Here is a 10,883-nt window from a genome sequence, read left to right as displayed (position 1 = left end):
TGTGGGGGAGCTACCCCGTAGGAATTGGTTTGTTTGCACTATTTGAACTACGTGAAAGACGTGTACATGAGGTGACGAGTGTGTACACGGATTAAATGTGAAAATTTGACCGGCTTAGACTCTTAGGTTCTTATGTACATTAAAATGAAGTTGATTGGTTCATGTTCTAACCTTTATTGCCAAATATACTCTTATATGCCTAAACTGAAGTTGTTGCCTCTTTTATTGCCATGTTATCTCTTCCGTAGTTGATTATCCTTAATTGAAGTTATTGTTATATTCTCCATTGTTGATTTATCCTTATTTGAAGTCATTGTTACATGTATCTCCCTTATCGTTGAGTTGTATTTATTTGGAATCACGGTTACATGTATCTCTCTTATCATTGAGTTGTACTTATTTGGAATCATTGTTACATGTTATCTCTCCTATTGTTGAGTTACTCCTAGTTGATATCATTGATACATACTATCTCCCTCATTGTTGAGTTATTCTTGTTAAAGCCATTATTACTTGTCATGACTTTCCTTGTGAACTCGTTCTTCTGTTTCTTTGTGGTTTGTAATTCTTGTGTTGATTTACTTGTCGTACTCTCATGTTATTGTTGTTGTTGCATTCCGTGTTGTTGAGCTGAGAGTTGTGTGTGATTGTGGTTTTGGAATTGTTTTAAGAAATGTTGTGGCATATGGGCACATGTGGTGCGAGTTGTTATATTGTGTTGTTATGTTTTTGGCACACGTGATACTGTTGAGAGGATTGTCGGGGTATTTGCACGTGAGTTGTTTGTTCTATTGTTATTATTGATATTTGCTCATGCGGCGTGACAAGGCGGGCTATATATATGTGGGTTTTTGCATGTGGCAAGACAAGGTGGGAATATTATTATGCGCGTGTGGCGAGACAAGGCAGGCATTTACTTTATTGTGGCACATGTGGCGAGACAAGGGGTGCTATGTCGGGGTTGATTTGTGATGACTTGTGATTGCCTGGGGGCATTGTTATTGATGATATTTGTGTAGTGGTGTGCCTACCTTGTGTGAGTTATGAATTTTACACTTTGTTTTGTTGTTTCCTATGTGCCATTAGTTGTCTCTGCTCTTACTTGTTGACTCGAGTTGTGACAAAACACTTGCACAAGCATACACGCAATTAATCACTCATATCGGCTTAAGAAGATGAATCTTGATGTTTATTGATCATTTACATGTATTCCCGTTTACTTGCCTTCTGTGTGAGAGTTGTACCATTGGCATGTGAGTTGTCCGTGCGGTTATGAGTTATTGTTATTGTTGGCACGTGAGTTATCCGTGCGGATATGAGATATTGTCACTCCCTTAGCACGTGAGTTGTCCGTGAAGATATGAGGTATTAATGGTATTGGAACATGAGTTGTCCGTGCAGCACGTGATTTGTCTGTGCGGTTGTGATTGGTAATGTGGGCACAAGATGCCAAGTGATTAGGCTTCTTGGCTGTGAGCCATCACATCCTGCTCACTCTGTTGCAACCGGGCCTCAAGCTCAGGCGCTTCAACAGCCTTCGCTTGAAACACCTGGAGGCGTGCGGCGAATTGGTTCCTCTCGGCCAACAGTTGATTCTGCTCTGACATAAATCCTTCTTTGTCAAAGATCAATCTTTGAAGGCCCTCGTAAGTGAGGAAGTTGGCATGTAAAACAAATATCGAAGCCAAAACCCCTGTTATAACAAACGAATAGAAACATGCAGTAAAAAGAACAAGTACAATATCGCTGCTACATTGTGCATGGCGTTATTTAACATACACTCCCGTGAAAGAGAGTGAATTTTCTTCTTATCTTTCTCTGAAGCTAACGGCTTCAGGTAATTGGCAAGCTTCACCGGCCTGGACAGCAGATGGCATTCTTTGAGACCGAGAGAGAGAGAGACAATCCTCTTCCCTTGGGGATCCACATAATGGGGTGAATAGTTGTGCCCCAAATTCCCGTGGTTAGGGGACTGGGAAGGAGGGACATCCTCCTCTCGGGCGTCTGCTGCCAACGGAGGATATGTAGCAGTTGCTGGTGATAAAGGCATGGCCAGTATGGAGGGAGATGAAGCTGATGGTGTTGTAGGTTGAGAAGCAGCTGCGACAGAGGTAGTGTTGTTTGTTGGTTGCTCACCAACCGAAGGCAGAATAGGCCCGGTACTCGGCCTCATAGTATTGGAAGCAGCAACTGGGATCGGAAAGGGAGAATCAACATTCTCCACCAACTCGGACATCGCACTCGATTGGGGTTCTAAGCTCTCCAGATTGAGCATTTTGTTGAGCTGATGAATATCGTTGTCTCCTTTGAAGGGAAGCCTCTTCATCACTAGCTTCCGCATCATCGTCAATGACCATAGTGGCTGTGGCTGGCTCGGGCGTGGCCTTCTTTACTTTCTTATTTTTACCCCCGGTGGAGGAAGAACACTACCTTTTTGGTTGCTTGTTCTCTAGACGAGGACTTCAAGAAGAAGCACCTATACCGGAAGCAGACTCGAGGGCACCAGTCCGGGTGAAAGCTGTCACGCCCCGACCTCGAAGAGTACGACCGGTGCTTAACCGAGTAAACCTAGTCGAGCAAGCCTAATTTACATTAACCTCTCATCATTACTCATGCATGATATACTATAACATAATTATATCTTGACTTTCAAATTGAATACATTTGGCTCAATGGCCTAAGTTTTCCTCACGATGGATACATAGCTTTATAAATAACTGTAAATACTGTGAACATATATACATGACAAAACTCAAAACTTTAAGTTCATAACCCACAGTGTACATGGAGCTTTTATGACAATAGATACCTAAATACATAAAATGAACTAGACCCAAACACCCACTAAAACTGTAACGGGCTCACCATAAGCTGAGTAGTGAAGAAGAATGTTACATCCCGCATTTCGTATGTTAAAGTTTTACCGTAAGTTAATCGATGTAAACTCGGTAATGAGATTATTTTTGAGGTTATAAGCATTTATGCTATTTATAACAGGCGATAAGTAAAGTCGTAAAGGTCAGAGGGTAAACAAGTGGAAGAAAATGAGTTTCGTTGAAGGTTGTTAATTTGGGATAGTGCCATACAAGGTACCACATGACCATGATAGTAAGGTGTATAAGGTATTTAAAGGTGAGTAGTATTTTAAGTAATTTGAGATAATTCTTAATTATGTGGGTAATTGGTTAATTATTGAATTAGTGGGGATTAACAAGTTAATTAAGGAAATGGGTAGATAATTATTGGTGGGAAATCTCCCCCCCCCCCCAACGTGGAAGCAAGTTATGCCCCATTTGTGACTCTTTACTTGCATTACAAGGTGGCACATTTAGAGGGACTTTTGGCTAAGTCATCACCTAAGTGGGGCCCACACCCACTAAGGTAAAAGATATCTCAAAATTCACAAAGAGAGATATATCTAATCTTCATAGCAATGTAAATTGCTCCAGCAAACTCATACAAAATGATAGCAACGTGATTTGCTACAAAATTCATACAAGACTACGCATCAACGTGAGAATTGCTACAAAATTCATCGAAAGGCATATTGATCTTATAATATTCCGAGAAATCTTATTAATGTATTTCTTATGCATTTCATTCATTTATACATGTACATTGACCCATAACCAGATGGCGTTATATACACGTATATTATATGAATATGGGATGTGGGAATAGGTTACGGCGTTATATACGCACCACCACCTGATCAGCTGGTAAATGTTGATGATTTTGCCCACAGTGGCCGAGATGATATGATAGGATGCCCTCAGAGGCTTGATGATGTTATGTACACCTATACTTATGCATGATACGACATTTACACGTACGTGCATGACATTATAAATGTTTCAGGATTCACAAAGTTATTTAAACTCACAGGTGGAATTCTTTACTCCATGTTTTATCTATGTCTTTATGTACTGATTTTCATGCCTTACATATCGGTACATTATTCGTACTGATATCCTTTTTGCCTGAGGACGATGCGTTTCATGCCGCAGGTGCAGGTAGACAGGCTGCCGGTACCCCTTTTTAGGATCCTTGATCAGCGAGAGTTTGTGTGCTCCACTTGATCCAGAGCTGTTACTAGTTTTGGTACGCTATTTTTGGTATGTAGATATGGGTACAACGGGGCCCAGTCCCGTCCTTTATACAGTTGTACATTCTATTAGAGGTCTGTAGACAGTCATGTATAGTTGGATAGTATGTGGCCTTGTCGGCTTCTAGTTTTGGATATATAGTTGTCTATCGCAGCCTTGTCGGCTCGCCCTGCCGTATTCCGCATGTATATGTATATATATCTTTTGAACATGTTTTTCTCACGTATGTTATTCAAGTGCTTCAGCAGTTTAATGGCAGATGTTATTCATGACCTGCCCTTAATTCATGTTTATATCTTAGACGTATGCTTATGGGTGTTCGACAGGTAGGACTCGGGTACTCGTCATGGGCCATCGGTTTGGGTCGTGACAAAGAATTCGTATCAAAGATCAGTATCATCCTGTAAAAATATACCTGTATCCATTAAAAGATGCAGTGCCCCCGGCAAAAGGGACGTGAGCACATGTGGAATAGTACTCGTATGTAAGGCAGTCAAAACAATATATGAAAATACGGTACCTCAAATAAAAGGCAAATAAAGTACATCAAGAAACTATGAAACATCCCATAGAATCACATTTCAAGTCTTATTATACTTGCATCATTCTAAACTTCTTTTAGGATCAACTGAGCCATATGAACTATACGTAGAATACATAATATAATGTAATTGTAACAACATGTACAAACAAGGCCAATGAAAGTGTCAGCTTCCTATCTTATTTTACACATATACATTTCATAGACCGTCCTTAGTGTTCACATATCATATTATACACATATGTGTCTCATAGACCGTTCACAGTATCACCTATACAATACACATATGTCTTTCATAGACCGTTCACAGTGTTTACTTACATAATACACCTCTGCTTTTCATAGACCGTTCACAGTGTTTACTTACACAATACAAATACACATATTCAAGGACTTGGAAATACAACATGAATATGATGAATCATGGTAACAGTAAAATGGCTTAGATAGCCGTTAACATCAAGCAAATTTATTAAGAGCTTCCAATAACATTTATAGATATTAAGTTGGGGATCCTCTATAACCACCTTCACACAAAGCGGCCCTACCGCCTCACCCCAACATATGCGGGTGGAGGTGTATCACGATACCACAATCTCTACACAAAGCGACCTTGCCGCCTCACCCCAATATATACGGGTGGAGGTGTATCACAATACCACAATCCCTACACAAAGCGGCCATGCCGCCTCAATTCAATATATGCGGATGAAGGTGTATCACAATACCATAATCTCTACACAAAGCGGCCCTGCCGCCTCACCCCAATATATGCAGGTAGAGGTGTATCACAATACCACAATCTCTACACAAAGCGGGCCCTGCCGCCTCACCCCAATATATACGGGTGGAGGTGTATCATAATACCATAATCTCTACATAAAGCGGCCATGTCGCCTCACCCCAATATATGCGGGTGGAGGTGTATCACAATACCATAATCTCTACATAAAGCGACCCTGCTGCCTCACCCTAATATATGCGGGTGGAGGTGTATCACAATACCATAATCTCTACATAAAGTGGACCTGACGCCTCACCCCAATATATGCTGGTGGAGGTGTATCATAATACCACAATCTCTACACAAAGCGGCCCTGCTGCCTCACCCCAATATATGCGGGTGGAGGTGTATCACAATACCACAATCTCTACACAAAGCGGCCCTGCCGCCTCACCCCAATATATGCGGATGTAGGTGTATCATAATATCATAATCTCTACATAAAGTGGCCATGTCGCCTCACCCCAATATATGCGGGTGGAGGTGTATCACAATACCACAATCTCTACACAAAATGACCCTGCCGCCTCACCCCAATATATGCGGGTGGAGGTGTATCACAATACCACAATCTCTACACAAAGCGGCCCTACCACATCACCCCAGTATATGCGGGTGGAGGTGTATCAGAATACCATATATAAACTCAAAGCGACGTGATTAAAATTACATTTAAGGTCGTAATTTCCCATATCATTGGAATACTTCATGTTCATGCTCATGCTCATCATGGAGAAACACAACTCATTACGTTAGCACACGTATGGTAAATCAATAAGTCAATTTTAATGGCACATGGCCCAAATACGTTTTCCATAAGATTTATCGTCACTTAGCATAGGACATCCTTCTTCCACTACATTATATACTCTCTTGTCATCTTAAGGTCATTAGATAAGTTCATGATTCTTAGGGACTTAACATCGAAGTCATTTACATTAATTATTTTAGTAGCATACATACTATGATTGAAACCATAGGGACATACAATACCTCATAATTCTCATTTTGGCAAACGACTACATTTCATGTTCATATCATCACTTACTTGTACTTGCCATGGGTGATCATAGGATATCAAGAATATTTAAAATATTTAGGAACACCATAGCCTCTCCTCATGAGGGCATAAGAGCTTATAACACATTGGAAACATAAGTACAAATACGTTCATCTCATAACCTTTCACACCATATATCACTTCACAATTACTTTCAACTACTTACAACATCATTATTTCATTGACTTCCTTGACCATACATATTATTCTTCATTCATGGCACTGTGGCCGTTTATCATATTCCGCACTTTTATTTCTTTACTTTCAAGGATTATCATCATAAACATCATCATATAGAATACTCTTGAAATACCTTTCCCCAAAAGGGCAATACACAATTTCAATTCATGGATATGTAATAACTCAAAACATATTGGAAATACCTACCAATCATAGCATTAGTTAGAACAACCACATTTGTACATGACTTGAGTGCATAAGCTTTTGGATAGTTCTATTTTCGGACTCAATTTGGAATAGTTGAATCAAGGCTCATTTCATTTCATTGGCACTATTGGCCACAAGTATAAATTTCATTCTTGGCACAATGCTCACACTTTATATCCCCAACTCACTACTTTTATTTTCAAGCATCTTTATAGATTATCGACAACAAGGAATCCCTAATAACGACTTTTAGTATACCTATGAGCAATTAAGAGTCTTATGTATATTGAGACTTCTTACACAATTTGGCATAATAGCCTTCACTTGAAATACTACTTGGAGTCATAACATTTTATACCCAACTCATGCTTTGAACACATTGTCGAAGGATAACATCATATGATAAGAGCATACAGAACATATTCTGAATATATACCTTTCAACACAAAGCTTATTCGAAATAGTTAATTTACAATGAATAACTTGAGACTTACATGAACATCGTGGGATTCAATTCTAAGAGAGAAGTTTAGCCAACATACCTTGATGGAGCTCTTTAGTGATACTAAAACCTCCCACTACTCTTACAACTTCAATCTACATCAACATAGTTCAATTGGACCAATATTAGTAAATATTTCCAGGTTTTTTGTCATTTTGGCATTTTATCAAACACCCAGAGTGTATAGCATTCAATTACCTCTAGTAATGGTATTTTTTCATCCAACAATCTTTCCTTCCCACCAACAAGAGATACTACAACATCCTTTTCCCACTAACTACCTTCTTATCACCATTATAATCATCAATGAACTCACATCCATCAAAATTTTACCAATTAACTTATTACAAAATCTCTATAACACTCAATAATCTAGATTAAGCACTTATGACTTCCAATCACCATTTCATAAGTGCTAGCACTTATTTATTTCTCATATATTCACTAACAATCTATGCATGTAGGTTTAAGGGTGAAAGATTACCTCTTTTAGACCAAATTTTGAAAGTCAACTTTTGGAGTGTTCTTGAGATTTTGAAGAAATCCCATGAAATCCAATCAAGACCTTGTTGTAACTAGTGATTGAGAAGTGAAATCATCATAAAAACACACTTAAAAACTCACCTTAAGTATGTATTGGAAGCCTTGGCCGGATGGGTGATGGAGAGAAAAGTCCTAGTCTTGAAACTCTTTTATTTTTCTCTCTCCCCGCTCAGGTATTAATAGGTCGAGGTTAAGTATTTTTCCACTGGTGCTATCCCTGTGCTATAAGGATTTAGCTCACTGGTTTGCTAAAATCAGGTACAGTATTTTTCCACTGATGCTATCCCTGTGCTATAAGGCTTTAGCTCACTAGTTTGCTAAAATTTTCTGCTTCCCCCTTGTGTGGGGAGATAACTCACTGTATTTTCTTTAGTCTTATTGCTTTAAAATTAACATCCAAAGTGTTCCCCATTATTACAACACTCAAGATTAATAAAATAATTATCCCCAAGTATCCAAATAACTTTATCCACTGCAAAAATTTCTCATGTAGTTTGGGTCTACATTAAATTGTATTCCTAAGCTCGAAATTGCTCGAAATAGCTATAGGAATTCACGGGGACTATACACATTAGCCTACCCCGGCACCACCAAACTTTAAATTTCTTTGTGAAATTTTTCGGGGCCTTACAAAAGCCTCATGCAACAACCTCGCAGCCTCTGCGGGATCGACTAAAACATCCTCCTCATGGCAGGAAACAGAACCCTGCGAGAGACCTGAATCAAACAAAAAGGTAGGATTAGCAGGTTTTTTTATGTACAAAGGTGGAATGAAGGAAGAGTCAGTTTACCGTGGTTCATGGCCCTCCACTCATACTTGGGGGCCAACTCCTTCCATCGGCGCGTCTCTAACGTAGTGATGTCCAGAATCTTCTGAACCCATCAGTCCAGGCCTTCGACCCTTGGTGGTTTCCATCAAGTAGCTGAAATAACGAAAGAAAAAAGGTTAACAGTGACATAGGACAATCTTTTTCGGAGAAAGAGCTAAATTTTGAACTTACGTGAACGATTCCAGGATTCAGGGAAAGATGGAGTTGTGGCCGGGATAATATCCCTCATAGCAATGATGACAAACTGCTCCATCCATCCACGGTCATTGTCGTCATCTATGCTGGTAAGCAAAGCATGGTGGCCACGCTTGTTGAAGTTTATTACTCCCATACGGAAGATTTTAGGGGAGTAGAGGTTCATCATATGAGCCAAGGTGATGGGCTCCTTCATTTCCAAGCATAGCCGCTGTAGACTAGCCACCGTTCGCCACATAGAGGGTCCTACATGTGCCAAGCAGACTTGATATCGGTAGTAGAACTCCAAAATCACGGGGTCAAGTCCCCCGCTCAATGAGAATGGGCCCAAAGTGAAGGAGTACGTGTAAACGTACGTGAAACCATTCTTAGTGAAGGTTTCTTGCTCTACCAGATCGGGAGCAATGATGTTTAGGGCATGGCAATCACAGTCCTCCTTCATAGCAGGAATACTGGAAGGGTGATTAGAAGAGGGGTATTTATCAACAGCCCAAGTTTGAGGGTTTGAAGTGGGGAACTTCTCTTTGAAATCTTTGGCAGTGTTCAGATGTTTAGGTATGATGGTGCTTACCGTGGGAGGATTAGCTTCAACATCAACCTCTTTATCTTTGCTCCTCTTCGGGCCCCCACCGAAGAAAAGACCAGAGTTATTGGAAGAATTAGTAGAAGAAGCCATAATGATAAGAAGTTGGTAGAGTTTTTTGAAGAAGATCAAAGAGAGATGAAAGCAGAAGGAAGTTAAGTGCAAAGAAGTTAAGGAAGCTTATGAAGTTGTTAGAAATGAAGGAAGAAGAATGAGGCGTATAAGTAAAGATATAGGCGGCTAAAATCATGGCCATGATTACCTCGAGAACCGGCGAAAATACTGTAAATCAGGGAGTAACACGTGTTCGGGGTATTAAATGCGAGGAGACATGCGTCTTATCAAGCATCAGAAACTTTTCAGAAGGGTTCAGAAAATTTTTCGCCAAGAAATGAATCTTCACTAACTTCCCGATGACACAAAGATGTGCCACCGGAAAGTAGGGGGACTATCTGTATAGGGTAAATTTGGTTTATATTAAATGCTCGAATGATTACATGACATGTGGAACTGGAGGCAGACAGAAGATGAAGCGAGTGGTAACCAAGATCGAGTACAATAGCTTCGGTTGGTATCGGGTAGATCCCGAAGGGAACGCAGTCAACGAAGGCAAATGAATGTTTATCATCGGATGTCATTTAATGAATAATATTCCTCAGTATTAAATACGCATCCGTTGTAGAGAATTTTGGCATTCATAGCCTGCCATTACATATTTAGCAATGGCCCCATTATTGTCATTTAAGAAGGGCTTGATCCTAGGATCTTGTTCCCAAGGTATAACTATAAATAGGAGCTTCAACAACCATTGTAGACACGAAATCTCTGGCAAAACTTATGCTACATTTTACTATCAAGCTGAATAATATAATTTTATTTCTTGCCTAGAACTGTTCTTACTGTTGTCTTCGGAAGCCTTGCTCCCGGAACTAGATTTGCTATTTCTTTTAATTTCAACGCTAAGTCTTATATTTTATTTAATTTATTTATCATTTTGGGATGAAATTAGTTCGTTTGTTTATAAACCACGTAATAAATTTTAACTGTATCGTTTTACGGGTAAACATATTTAAAGAACACACAACAGGTACAATGTTTTGGCTTGCTCACTCTCAGCCCGAATCCATCCCCTACCCCACTCTCGCGTCCACCCCCACCTACCCCAGCCCAATCCACCCCTCCGCCCCCGACCCTGCTTACTGTGCTCTCCCTCCTCTGGTCCACCCGTCCCTCGTAGTGTTAGTTTTAGATTATTATGTAAATACTCTTAGGATACTATTTTTTGTTTATTAACGAAACACTAAAAAATAAATAAAACATACTTATTTTTCAAAAAAAAGAATTTCAAATTC

The sequence above is a fragment of the Nicotiana tomentosiformis genome, chromosome 4, assembly GCF_000390325.3.
Source record: "Nicotiana tomentosiformis chromosome 4, ASM39032v3, whole genome shotgun sequence".
Taxonomy (NCBI): domain Eukaryota; kingdom Viridiplantae; phylum Streptophyta; class Magnoliopsida; order Solanales; family Solanaceae; genus Nicotiana; species Nicotiana tomentosiformis.
The sequence above is the reverse complement of the archived record's forward strand: the minus strand, read 5'-3'. Positions refer to the sequence as shown.